Genomic DNA, 12855 nt, shown 5'->3' on the forward strand with positions numbered 1-12855 from the left:
AAGAGTAATGACTGCAACAGTGAAACACGATGAACATCAGCAGAACTGCAGGTCGGACACAGAAGAAAAAGTTGTTGCTACTGAAAACAACTCTGAGGTGATAGGGGTGGAGGGAGAATTGCAAGGGGAAATGGAATGAGAAAATAGGGGGTGTAAAAACTAATTATTTTCAGGAGAAAATTAAAATAAGAAAGGAGTGATGAAAATCTCCCTGAAAAACTTAACAAAAGGGAAAGAGAAATGTCAGGATTCCATTAGCTAATGTGAATAGTATCAATAGAATAAAAGAAGTCTGTGTGTGCTACAATGGTGTAAAAAAACAAGATCAGAATTTAATTATTTTGTTGGAAACTTAGTTTGTGGGGAAAAGGAGAGGTAACAAATGGAAAAACTATGAGGGAATCAAATGGTATGGAGTTTTATGTAGATGTATGTTCAGGGATAGCTGTATTAGGAAACGGGACAAGGTAAAGCTGCTTCACTTCATTGTAGTAGTGCCAGGAAGGGCTACTGTGCTGAATGCCAGGATAAGACGAATTGTATACAAGTTAGTGTGTATTTATACATATACTACAATGGGGGAAAGAGAAGAATTATTTGAATACCAGATGCCTTATGTGGTAATAAACAGGTACATAATAATAATGGGTATTTAAATTGTGATAACTAAACAGAGGAAAGAAATCAAAGTTTTGTGCGATGTTAAAAAATATATCAGCTACAGAAAGCGGGGCAACTGTACATAGGAGAAGAAAGGGACTGCACTTATTTTAGAGGAAAGATAAGGACTGAGAGAGTTTATTGTAAATTAACGAAACATTTAGAAGAGGTTAATGGAGGGAATATAATTATAGGATTTTCAGGTCATCTTTCTATTTGTGTAGAGGTGAGATAAGGCAAGTATGTTATAAAGGAAGGAAAATGAGAAAGAAAGGTGGCAGGGATATCTGTAATAATGAATTGTCAGAGATATATCAACTGCGGGAAAATAATTTAACGATGGAATTTTATGGTGACTAGACAGAATGTTGACATGTTTAAAGAAAAATATAAAAATGTACATACTAAGGAGGAAAGTATGTTAAAGAAACAGAAGAGTACAGGGCAAAGGTTAAAGGTGGACAGATTACTGGGAAAATGTCATTTTTGGAAAAAAGAGGAGGGATTATATGAGGAAAACAGAACAGACTTACAACTGTATAAGCAATGGCATTATTTAAAAGGAAGAGGTTTCTCCTTGTTTAGCAAAATGGGTTAGAAACAAGGAAATTCTTTAGCATGAGAGATACTGAGGGTAATTGGAAAATACTGGCAGAAACCTTGGGTATAGTGGTGGAGTACTTTACATCCACGTCTGACAGTGGGGGTGGGAAGGATGAGATTACAGTGAGGGTGGGAGATGAGATTAGGTGGGATGTAAAGCAACCTAGAAAGGAAACGTTATAATTACAGAAGAATATTACATTACAAGAACTGGATGGTATACTAAAGGTTTAATGTTGATGGTGATTCAGGGGTGGATGGGAATGGTTGTAGAATGTAAAGCTGCGAACAAAAAACGGAAAAGAAAGTTTCTAACTATAATGAATGGACGGAGAATATGGTATGCAAAAAGAGCAAATTAGTGAAGGACTAATAAAATACACTTGGAAAAAGGGAATACAAAAGATTAAAAATTGGCATCCTATTATAATAATGACTGACACAGATTTTTAATGAAAATATTACAAAATAGGTTTGAAATATTATACAGGTATGTGTTGTACAAGGACTATATGGTATTAAGGGGAAGTAGAGTTAAAAACTGCTATGTGTGTTAAAAGATGTAGAAGATGCATTAGCCAGTGAAGTGAATCCGATAGAGAGGATGTAACAAAGGCTTTTGACAGTGTGGAACAGACAGTTACAGCAGATTTTACAAGCATACTGAATTAAAGGAAAACTGTAAATTTTAATTATGGCTTACATTAAGACTTGTGTATGTTTTTTGTTAAACAGGGATGTCAGGTAACTGAAGTAAGAAAGAAGTTAGGCAAGGTGCCCTACGAGTGGGATTTTGTTTACAATGGTTTTGAATATTATTTCTTGGTGTGTGCAGAAGTAATACAAGGATGTTAAATATTTAACTCTGGATGTTTCTGTATATGTAATATTGTCTTAAATACTTCCTGTATTTGTAATTGGAGCTTTTCTCCCTGGGCCTCCACTGAAAATGGGTTTCTGACCCAATGGACTTTCCCGGTCAATCAATCAATCAATAAATAAATAAATTTTGTGGAAGACCAAGCTGAAATTCCCGTTATAATTTCTTATGCTGATGAATTAGCTTTGGTGGCAAAAAAAATAAATAAATAAAGTATGGATAAAAGAAGTGCAGGAGTAGAAAGTTTATTAAGGAACTACATTTGAATTTAAAAAAAGTAAAGGTATGTGTTAAGATAAATGGTATTTTTTTCATGACAAAAATAGCAGCATTTGGAATAAAATTTGGGAAGAAAGAAATATAGTGGGGGCAAGAACTGGAACAAATTACAGATATAGTGGAATTATGCAGAATGTTTAAGTTGTCTTTTAAGAAAAAGTTTGATTTCCCTGGGAAGCCTTCTGTGCGGAGTCTGCATGCCCTCCCTCCATTTGCGTGGGTTTCCTCCAGGTTCTCCAGTTTTCTCCCACATTCCAAAGACATGCATCTGGAGTATTTCTCCCTGGGCCTCTGCTAAAAATGGGCTCTGTCCCAGTCAGACTTTCCCAGTAAACAAATGCTAAATAAATAAATAAATAAGGGGGGGGGGCAAGAACGATTTGTTGCAGATAATTTTTTAAGCATTTGGGGATCTAGGGTAAATCCCATCAAACGGATATGTTTATATGTTACTAAACCTCAATGAGATTGGAAGTGATTAATTCAGTCGTATAAGTGTTATAATTAAATTTGTTCTGTATTTTAAGGAATACGAGTGAATGTTCACAAAATGTTGTAGTAATGGTTATTTGTGAAAAATATGCTTTTTGGGAAAAATGGATAAAAGAACAAGTAAGGCAGATAAAGAACAAAAATGTATGAAAGGCAGAATAAAATTAAGGTACAGAGGCTAAATATAAGAATGAAATGTAATGAGATGGAAGAATGGAATGAAAAAAAAAAAAGTTTTATTATATTACACCTTGGAGTGGGTTGAGTGACAATGTTAGGAAAGAAAGTCGTGGCTAAAATAATTTTTAACCAAGGCATGATTTTCTGAGAAGACTGTCCCTACAAAAACTTCCACTTAGAGAGTATGGCTTATAAAGTAATGGCAGGAAGACTGGATTATATATGTAAGGAGTTATAAACTTTTAAAAAAAAAAAGTTATGTACTTACCATTACGTTCCATCTGTGTTGTCAATCTTCATTTATCCTTGACATATGGGACTCTGTTCCAACAGTCGGAACCAGCTCAGCCGTTGTAACAGCAAGCAAGAACCAAAAACTCTCGAGCTATGTTCCTACCTAAAATGCCTCTCTCTAGATAACCTCAGATCGAGATAGTAGCTATAAAGGAAGACAAGAAAAGTAGTCTTATAACAACTGAAGAGGCTATGTCCAAGGTCATACATAAAATAGCAGATAACCAGGACTAGAGTCCATTCCTCCAAGAAGTCTGAAGGTGGGGGAAAGAAGGCAGGGTTGTCAAGGATAAATGAAGATTGACAACAAAAATGGAACATTATGGTAAGCACATAACTTCTTTATCTGATGTCAGTCTTTTTTTATCCTTGACATATGAGACTAGCTTGAATCTTGGGAGGCCTAAAAGAAGGCTATTCCTAAGCACCATTGAACCAAAGGACATCCTTCCCCTGGAGACCAGGCACACTTTGTAATGAGTGATAAAAGTATGTGAAGTAGCCCAGGTTGCTGCTGCACACATTTCATCCATAGAAGCCTTTGACTGGAAAAGAGCAGTTCTGGTAACTACCCTTGCAGAATTGTGGTCTCACTGGAGCTGGTAATTACAGTTTTTTTCTTAATGTAGATAAAACTTATGCATTCCCTTAACCACTTAGATAAGAAACTTCACGTCACAAGTAGGCGCTAGCTCAAAAGGGGAATAGAACAAGGCCTGTAGGATCACACTAAGGTCCCAGGGGACATGAGGGTCTCTCTGTAAGGTGGTTTTAGCCTAAAAGTTCATTTTAGAAAAACTTGACACAGCCTATGTGAAATTAACAAATGTTCTTCAAAGCCATCATGGAAGTTGGAAATAGCAGCAAGCTGAACTTTGATGGCAGAAGAAGCTCCCCAATTGAAAAGCATTGCAAAGAATTCTAAAACCTTTTCAACTGGTACTGAAAAGGGATCAATTCCATTATCATGTGCTCAAACAGAGAATCTTTTCCACTTATTGTGGTAGAGCTTCCTAGTGGAAAGTTTATGTGAAGCCAACAACATTTTTCAAACTGGACAAGATAACTTATTTTGCCTGGCAATCAATGGAATTGGAATGACCAAGCTGTAAGCTTGGGGTTTTTGAGATGTGGGTGAACTAGTCCCTGTGGATGGGACAGGAGGTCTGCTTCTGTGTCCATAGTCCATGGACGTTGAAGTAGGTGAGGCCAAAGAAAGGGGAACCAAACCTGTCGAAGCCAGAATGGGGTAATGAGAATCACTTTGCTCTTCAACCTGATGGCTTCCTTCAAGAAGAGAGGTATTAGTGGAACTGGGAAAGTAGTCCTGAGAGCCAATCGTAAAGGAGACCATCATTCAGGGTCTATATGTACCATAACTGACAACATATTCACCATAAAATTAAATATGTCTGACCTAGAATCTTCCACATGGCTAACTTTGCCAAAATCCTTTGCAACATCACATCACTTGCCTTACTTAGTCATTTTCTTTCAAAATCCTATCTGTTACCCCATTTTTATATCATCAATCCAAACCTTCTGCATCCTTTTCTGTATTATCTTCATAAAGACTTTATAATTTGCATTTCTCCAGTGTTAGTGGTCCATATTTGTGTATCTTTTCTTTCACCTTTTTTCCACATAAAGATAATTACTAGATCAGAAGTCTCTTCATCTGTTATTCCCTTCTCTATCCATTCATTTTACAGATTAATTCCTCACTTCCACCTGCCAATATTCGTAATGTAATCCAGCTTTTCCTGTTGCTAATTTTTCCCTTGTTCTTTCATTCTTTCTTCCACTTCTCTCATAGTATTCTCTTTCTACAGAATTCTTAACACTTTCATTTTATTTTTAGCAATCTCTGCTCCTTCTTGCATTGGTTCCCTTTCATATATTCTCCTCACAAACTTTTTCTACATTTTCCATAATTTCTTTTTGCTCATATATTTCCCCTTTCAAACACTGCACCCATTCTTCCTTCTCTTACGTTTACCTATTTTCCTAAAAATGGTGAAACTTTTACCTTTAAAAATTTTTTCTAAACATATTCAACATTTTCCTCTATTTTTATGTATCTCTCTCTCTTATCCTGTCACCACGTTGTTCACTGCGGTTTCTTTTTTGCCTTTTTATAATGTCATTATACATTCACCACGCTGTTCACTGCGGTTTCTTTTTTGCCTTTTTATTATGTCATTATACATTCACGCCTGGGTGTGGGTAATGCTGGATTTACCCACGGTTTGGTTTGGTCCCGATTATACATTTACCACTTTGTTCACCAGAAGTGGGTTATTGCCTTTTATAATGTCATTATTTAAGAAAAGAAATTCACTGCGTTTCTTAAATAATGGCATTTATTATGTCTTTGCTGCCCCTTCACAGCTGTCTGGTGTTTCAGTTCTGATGTATTGTCATTATACATTCAGAGCAACGGAGAACTGTTCTCCGTTTCTTTTTCGCTATGTTAAATGGGTTTAACATTCACCATAAAATTCACGGAGATCTCCGTTGCTTTTTTGCCTTTTATTATGTTAAACTCATTCACCAGCTGTTTAAAGCAACGGAGATCGCAAGATCTCCGTTGCCTTTTATTATGTCAAAGGAGTTTAACATTCGAGACGCTTTAAAAGCAACGGAGATCTGTGTTGCTTTTTAAACCTGTGTCACTATGTTAACCACTCTTTTAACATAGCGAGACTTTTTGTTTTATACTTTCATTAAAAGTCCGGTTCACTGACCGGACCTTTTTGCCTTTTATAATGTCATTATACAGTCTCCACGCTGGTTGGGCTGGCCAATCAGCGTGCCTTTAGATGTATAATATACATTCACCACACTGTTCACTGCGGTTTCTTTTTTGCCTTTTTATAATGTCATTATACATTCTCCATGCTGTTCACTGCGGTTTCTTTTTTGCCTTTTTTTAATGTTGTTATACATTCTCCACGTTGTTCACTGCGGTTTCTTTTTTGCCTTTTTTTAATGTCATTATACATTCTCCTTTTCCTTTTGTTTTTCTATTTTCTAAAACGGTTTCTTGTATTTTTTATAAACATTCTATCAGATCTGTCCAGTTTTCACAACATATTCTCACTGTCACATGCTGTTCCCATAAAACTGTACGTTCTCTTTTCATTTCACCCATTTCAGCAACTTCTCCAGCTGATTGTTTTACCCCTTTCTCTTTATTACTTCTCAGTCAAATACTATTCTAGTCCATACTGCTCTATGATATGAAAATTCAACCACTTCTACCCCACCTTTCACCAAGCAAATGGAGAAAGTACAGTTGTGTACACTTACCATAAATGCAGGTGTTCGAGTGTATTCACTGTCAACACATTTGGGTTATCCCTGCCAGGGTAGCCCTCGGTCAGCCTAAATACCAGAGACTTAGTATTTTTGCATCAGTTGCTGTCGCTTGAGGACTGATGTCAGGTTGTCACTGGTATAAAGGTAGGCATCAGACACCATTACATCAGTTTTTCTTGCCCTAACCTGTCAAGAGCCCCCAAAGTAGAAGGCCAGGCTCTGGTGGCAGAACCCCAGAAGGTGAAAATAAATACCAATATGTCCCATGTAAGGAAAGGAGAACAACAGCAAAAATCAAAAAAAGGAAGAAAAAGAGGAAGGGGGGTGGAGGGAGGGTAACCAGGACTGCAACAGTGAATACACTCGAACAGCTACACTTATGGTAAGTGTACACAACTGTACTATGTTCTTTGTGTTTCACTGCTCCAGTCATCACATTTGGGTAGATTCCCAAAGCTGAGGAAATGGGTGGAGGCAATCCAAGAAGCTAGAGGCTGGCTAGCATGTCCTGCAAGATTGCAGAGGCAAACCCTGCCCTGGATTTGGAGAACAGAGGCAGGTGGTAATGCTTGGTAAAAGTGTGAACACATGTCCAGGTGGCAGCCTCCAGGATGTCCCTGGTGGGGACTCCTCTGAGGAAAGCTGCAGAGTGCTCTAGTAGAGTGCGTCCTGACCCCCTTGGGGGGAGGCTTGCTATGGTGTTTGTAACAGAAATGGATGCAGTGTGCTATCCACTTGGAAATGATTTGCTTGGAGATGGCTTTGCCTTCTGCCCCTGAAGCAATGCTAACCAGAAATTGATTGGACTTTCTGAAGGGTTTAGTCCTGTCCAGATAGCAGCCGAGTTGTCTGTGCACATCTAGAGAGTGCAGAATCCTTTCGACCCTGTTTTGGGGGTTAGGAAAGAATGGATTGGTTGAGTGTCACACTGGACAACACCTTGGACATGAAGGATGGATTAGTTCTGAGGGATACCCTGTCTGGACAGAAGATGATGAAGGGTTCCACAGCCATGAGTGCTTGCAGCTCGGAGATCCTTCTGGCTGAAGTGATGGCAGGGAGGAAGGCCGTCTTCCAGGAGAGAAGGTTTAGCTCTGCAGAAGAAGCTGGTTTGAAAGGGGGCAGGGTGAGCTTTTCCAAGACAAAGTTAAGGTTCCAAGCTGGTGTTGGTGCCCTTCTGGGGGCCCTCAAGTTGCTAGCCCCTCTGAGGAACTGTTTAATCAGAGGGTGTGAAAAAAGAGGATGCACAGTGGGAAAATGAGCAGAAATTGCAGACGCATGAATTTTTATAGAGAAGAAAGAGAGACCACTGTGTAGTAGGTCTGCTAAGTAATCCAGGATGAGAGGGATGGAGGGCTGTGATGTACTGGCCCCCTTAGCCTGGATCCAGGTGCAGAACCTTTTCCATTTATCTGCATAAGACGTTCTGGTGCTAGGGCATCTGGCCTCTCAGATAACATTCAGAACTGGTTTACTGAAGATGGCATATTGGTCAGGGGTTATCGTAAAAGCCAAGCTGCCAAATTGAGTGTTTCCTCCCTTACTTTGAGCAGTACCCTGGGAATGAGATGTAGGGAAGGAAAGGCATAGACCGAGAGGTTTACCCAGGGGAAGGACAGGGCATCCACTTTCCAAACCATGCAGTGATACTGTCTGGTACAGAATTTGCTGAGCTGATGGTTGGTGTGGGAGTCAAAAAGGTCGACCTCCGGGATTCCCCATTTCTGAGTTATTAGGAAGAAGGTGTTTCTCTTGAGCTGGCACTCATGCGGGTCCAAGAGCTTTTTGCTTAATTGGTCTGCCAGGGAGTTGAGAGAGCCTGGCAGGTATTGTGCTAACAGGTGTATTTGCATGAAAGAGGCTGTGAACCAAATGGTCATGGGCAGCCTGCACAGCGAGTAGGAGTGAGTCCCTACCTGCTTGTTGATGTACCACATCACAGTGGTGTTGTGTGTTTTGATCAAGAGAACCCCTGGCGAGAAGGGGTTTGGAAAGCTATCTATGCTTGCTGCACAGCCATCATCTCTTTTTGAATGATGTGCAGGGGGAGTTGCTGGGGGTTCCATTGGCCCTGTATGCACCTGCCGTCTAGGTGTGTACCCAAAGGGTAGTCTGATGCAACAGTGGTGAGGGTCTGGGCAGCGGGATGTGGGGAGAAGGGCAGTCCCTTGTTGTGGGAGCAGGCCACCAAAGAAATTCCTTCCTCAAGCAAGGAATAACATGCAGAAGAGTTTGCAGACCTTGTGAGTGCTGACACCAAAGGCTCTTTAGGTACCACTGAAGTTTCCTCATATGCAGTCTGGTATATGGAATGAGGAGAATGCAAAAGCCATGAACCCCAGGGCTTGCAGGATTTTCCTTGCAGAAAGCTGGGGCCTGGTGACCAGTTGAGAGAAGTAAGCTGATAAGAAAATTTGCTTCTCTGGTGTAAGGTATGCCATCTGGGATGCTGTGTCCAGACTTGCTCCCAGGAAGATTATCCATTTGGTGGGTACCTGTTTGGATTTCGTTTTGGTGAGTGTGTACCCTAGGGAGGTTAGTAGGTCCTTTACAAAGGCCATGTCTTTGAACAGCTTGTCCTGGCTATCTACCTGAATAAGGCAATTGTCTAAGCAGGGGTAAATTTGAATATTTCTTTGTCTGCAAAAAGCAATGGCCGGAGCCAGACATTTTGTGAAAACTCTGGGAGCAGTAGATAAGCCAATGGGAAGCGCAGAGAACTGAAAGTGTTGAGATCCTTCCCTGAAACGGAGATATGTTCTGCAGGACTCCCTTTTAGGAATGTGGAGGTAGGCCTCTTTTAGGTCCAGGGTGGCTAGCCAAGCATCCTTGGGCAGCATGGGTAGCAGCTGCTGGAGGGTGAGCATTTTGAATTTTGGGATCACCAGGAAGGTGTTTAGAATGGATAGACAGAGGATAGGGTGCCAGGTGCCCTCTTTTCTGGGCACCAGAAAAAGTCTTTAGTAGAAGCCTTGGCCTATCTGCTCTGCAGGAATGTGCTCTATTGCCCCCATGAAGAGCAGGGAATGGATTTGCTTTTTAGCCTCTGACCACTGATTTGGTGGTAGATCTGAGAACCCTTTTGGGGTTGGAAGGGTGCGGAAGCAGAATTTGTACCCCTGAGATACAATGTTCAGAACCCATTGGCCTTGGTAATGGTGGCCCAAGTGCTCAAGTGAAAGGAGAGTTTTCCTCCTAGGGGTATGTGAAGGTGGGCATAGGCGAAGTAGGGAGAGGGCGAGTCATTGTGAGTTCTTACCATAAGGGGGGGGCTTAGAACTCCCTGGTTTTGAAGTGGAGGTAGCCCACTGCTTAGATCTCTGTGACCCCTGGGGCTGCTGTCAGGGGGTCTATTTCCATGGGACCTAGGCTGGCCCTGTCTACTCAGAGCAGGAAAGGATCAGTGCTTGGAGGGCAAATGCCTGCTGAACCTAGGGGGCTGGACCTGTAAGAAATCTTTAACAGTCTGCACAGATTTTGCTTTTTCTTCCATCTTTTTTAGGACCTCTTCAGCTTTAGTACCAAATAAGTTATCTTTGTGCAAGGGTGCATCCAACAATTTTGATTTGACATGGTCTGGTAGGGGTTGTTCCTTAAGCCATGCATGTCTTCTAAAGACAGATCCGGTGACTACTGCCCTGCAAGAAGCTTCTAGGGCGTCAAACCACAGTGCAAAGTGTGTTTAGTTACTTGACCAGCAGAATGCATTAAGTCCTGTAAATCTTTAGATTCTGCCCATGCAGGAAAGGAGGACATTTTTTTGTTTAAGGAGTTCCAAGGTATGTTGCTGATACTTACGCATATGGAACTGACAATTTAGTACCCTGATAGCAAGAGTTGCTTAGGTGTATACTTTTTTACCCCATCTGTCCAGTGCTCGGGAATCCCTGTCTGAGGGGGAGGGATTCTTAGCTGAGGTTGCTTTAATCCCTTTAGGCCCTTGAGTCAAGGTCAGCTGTTGGATTTTTAAAAAGATATTTGTGAGAGTCAGGGACTCTGTAGTACCTGTCTGGTTTTCTGGGAGCAGGACAGAGGGCGTATGGAGTCAAGCTGGATTCAAGGAAGACATCATCCACCACATGTAGGACTGGGGGGTGACTAAGGGCCTGTGTTGTGGAAGGTCCAGGAACTCTCCGAGTCTCTTTTTAGATTGTGGGTAGTCTTGACTCTCCTACTGGAAATGCTCCTTAAGGTATGCAGAGTTTCCCCAAGGGAAATATCCATTGGGGGAGAGGCTGAAGGAATGGATTCCTCTGCATCAGAATCCTCATATGTGGAGAGGGGCTGTATGTCATCATAGTCAGATGTATCAGATTCATCTGAGTCTTGATCAGACAAAACTACTGAACACAGATCTCTTTTACTTTTTGAGGGAGTGGCCTGACTTCCCCTAATCAGCATGATAAGGTCTTCTGCCATTTTAAGCATCTGAGGCAAGGGAGCAGGTGCCTGAGAGTGGGTAGTCGGTTTCTTGGGTATGGTTCAACCCCTGGGCCTAAGGAACTTGGTTGTTTCCGAAAGAACAGAAGCCGTGAAAGAAGGTGCCAGTTTATGTAAGGATTCTGTGTTGCGAAGGACGTCCTCAGAAGCCAGTGCCTGCACAGCGGCTCTGGATCCATCCAAGGGAGAGGTGACCGCAGGATTCTTAGATGAAGAAGAGTTCTGCGGCATACTGGACTCCGAAAGGGTCTCGGTAGAGGCCTGTGAATTAACTGAAGCAGGCACCAGGGGCTGCGAAAGCACCTCACTAAGCTCTGAAGGACTGAGGACCAGATTAACGGAAGCGTTGTCAGAAAGTTTCGTCCTGTGCGGTCTGTCTCTGTCTTTATCTTTACATTTTTTCTGAAGATCTGCTGTTGGATGGCTTACCAAAGCCATATCAGAATTTGAGGACTGTAAATGGAAATATCTGGCTACAATAAGGGCCCAACAATGAATAGTTCTGGCGTTAAACAAAGCACAGAAGTGACAATGAGGGACATCATGGTCTGGGCCTAGGCTAGTGATGCAGTAAGAGTGAAGTCCCGGTGTGGTATTTGCTTTCCACAGGCGAGACAGTTATTAACTTTTTCTGACATCGGTTAGTGCAAGAAAAAAGGATCCCCAACTTGGTACTTAGCTTTCGAAGACTTCAACTTCAATTAGGAAACGAAATTCGGGTAGCGGCCGACCGGCCCTCATGCAAACTGCTTCGGGCACCACAGCAAGACAGACTGATTTAATGGCATCAGGTGTCTTCCTTTATACCACTGATGACTAGACGTCAGTCCTCAAGCAACAGCAACCGACGCAGAAATATTAAGTCTCTGGTATTCAGGCTGGCCGAGGGCTACCCTGGCAGGGGATAACCCAAATGTGATGAATGCAACAGTGAAACACAAAGAACATCTGCAAATGTCATTCCTCTGTACAAGGGAGGGAAAACTACAGACCCAAGTAATTACAGATCCATCAAGCCTTGACAAGTCTCATATGCAAAGCCATGGAAAGGATAATGGAAATGATGCACAACAGTACAGGAAACCGACCATCAATGGCAGGTCATACCTACCCAGCCAGGTGGACTTCTTTATGAATGTCACCAAAGCAATGAACAAGGGCAAAATGGTGTATACTGCCTAACTCAACCTGGCCAAAACATTTGACACAATACCCCACTAGGACACTGTAGATATGTCACCTTTTGGATAGCCAGATGGCTCACAGATAGACTCCCCTTCCTGAGTTCTGTCTCCACAAAGAGGCCAGTGGCTAGTGGAGTGACTCGAGGCTCAATGCTGGGTCCACTCCTTTCTGTCATCTACTTCTATGAAGTCAAGGGTCTGTGGCTGATGAAATTCGCAAACAATTGCAAACTAGACACAATCAAAGAATACTGTAAAGGCAAATACCATCCAAAAAGGCCTGATGCAGATCAATACTGGTGTCTGAGTCACAGTCAAAGTCAGAGGCAAGAAATGCATAATAGTATCCCTTGGGAAGATGGCTAACCCTGCAAACTATTGTATTGATAATGTACTCTTACGGGTAACCCCAGTGGTCAGGGATTTGGGAATACAGACAGTAACCTGCCCTTTGACCATCACATGTCTACAATAGTAAGGAAATCATTCTATGATACATGACTTATAAGCAAGAGTATGGGC

General features: G+C 41.6%; 1 protein-coding gene across 3 annotated transcripts in view; it reads right to left on the minus strand.

Annotated features, from left to right (window-relative positions):
* The window catches only part of KLHL17 (kelch like family member 17), a 1233332-nt gene that overhangs the window by 503041 nt on the left and 717436 nt on the right, over positions 1 to 12855 (minus strand). The gene's annotated exons all lie outside the window — the stretch shown is intronic.

The sequence above is a fragment of the Protopterus annectens genome, chromosome 2.part1, assembly GCF_019279795.1.
Source record: "Protopterus annectens isolate FY-2018-M chromosome 2.part1, PAN1.0, whole genome shotgun sequence".
Taxonomy (NCBI): Eukaryota; Metazoa; Chordata; order Ceratodontiformes; family Protopteridae; genus Protopterus; species Protopterus annectens.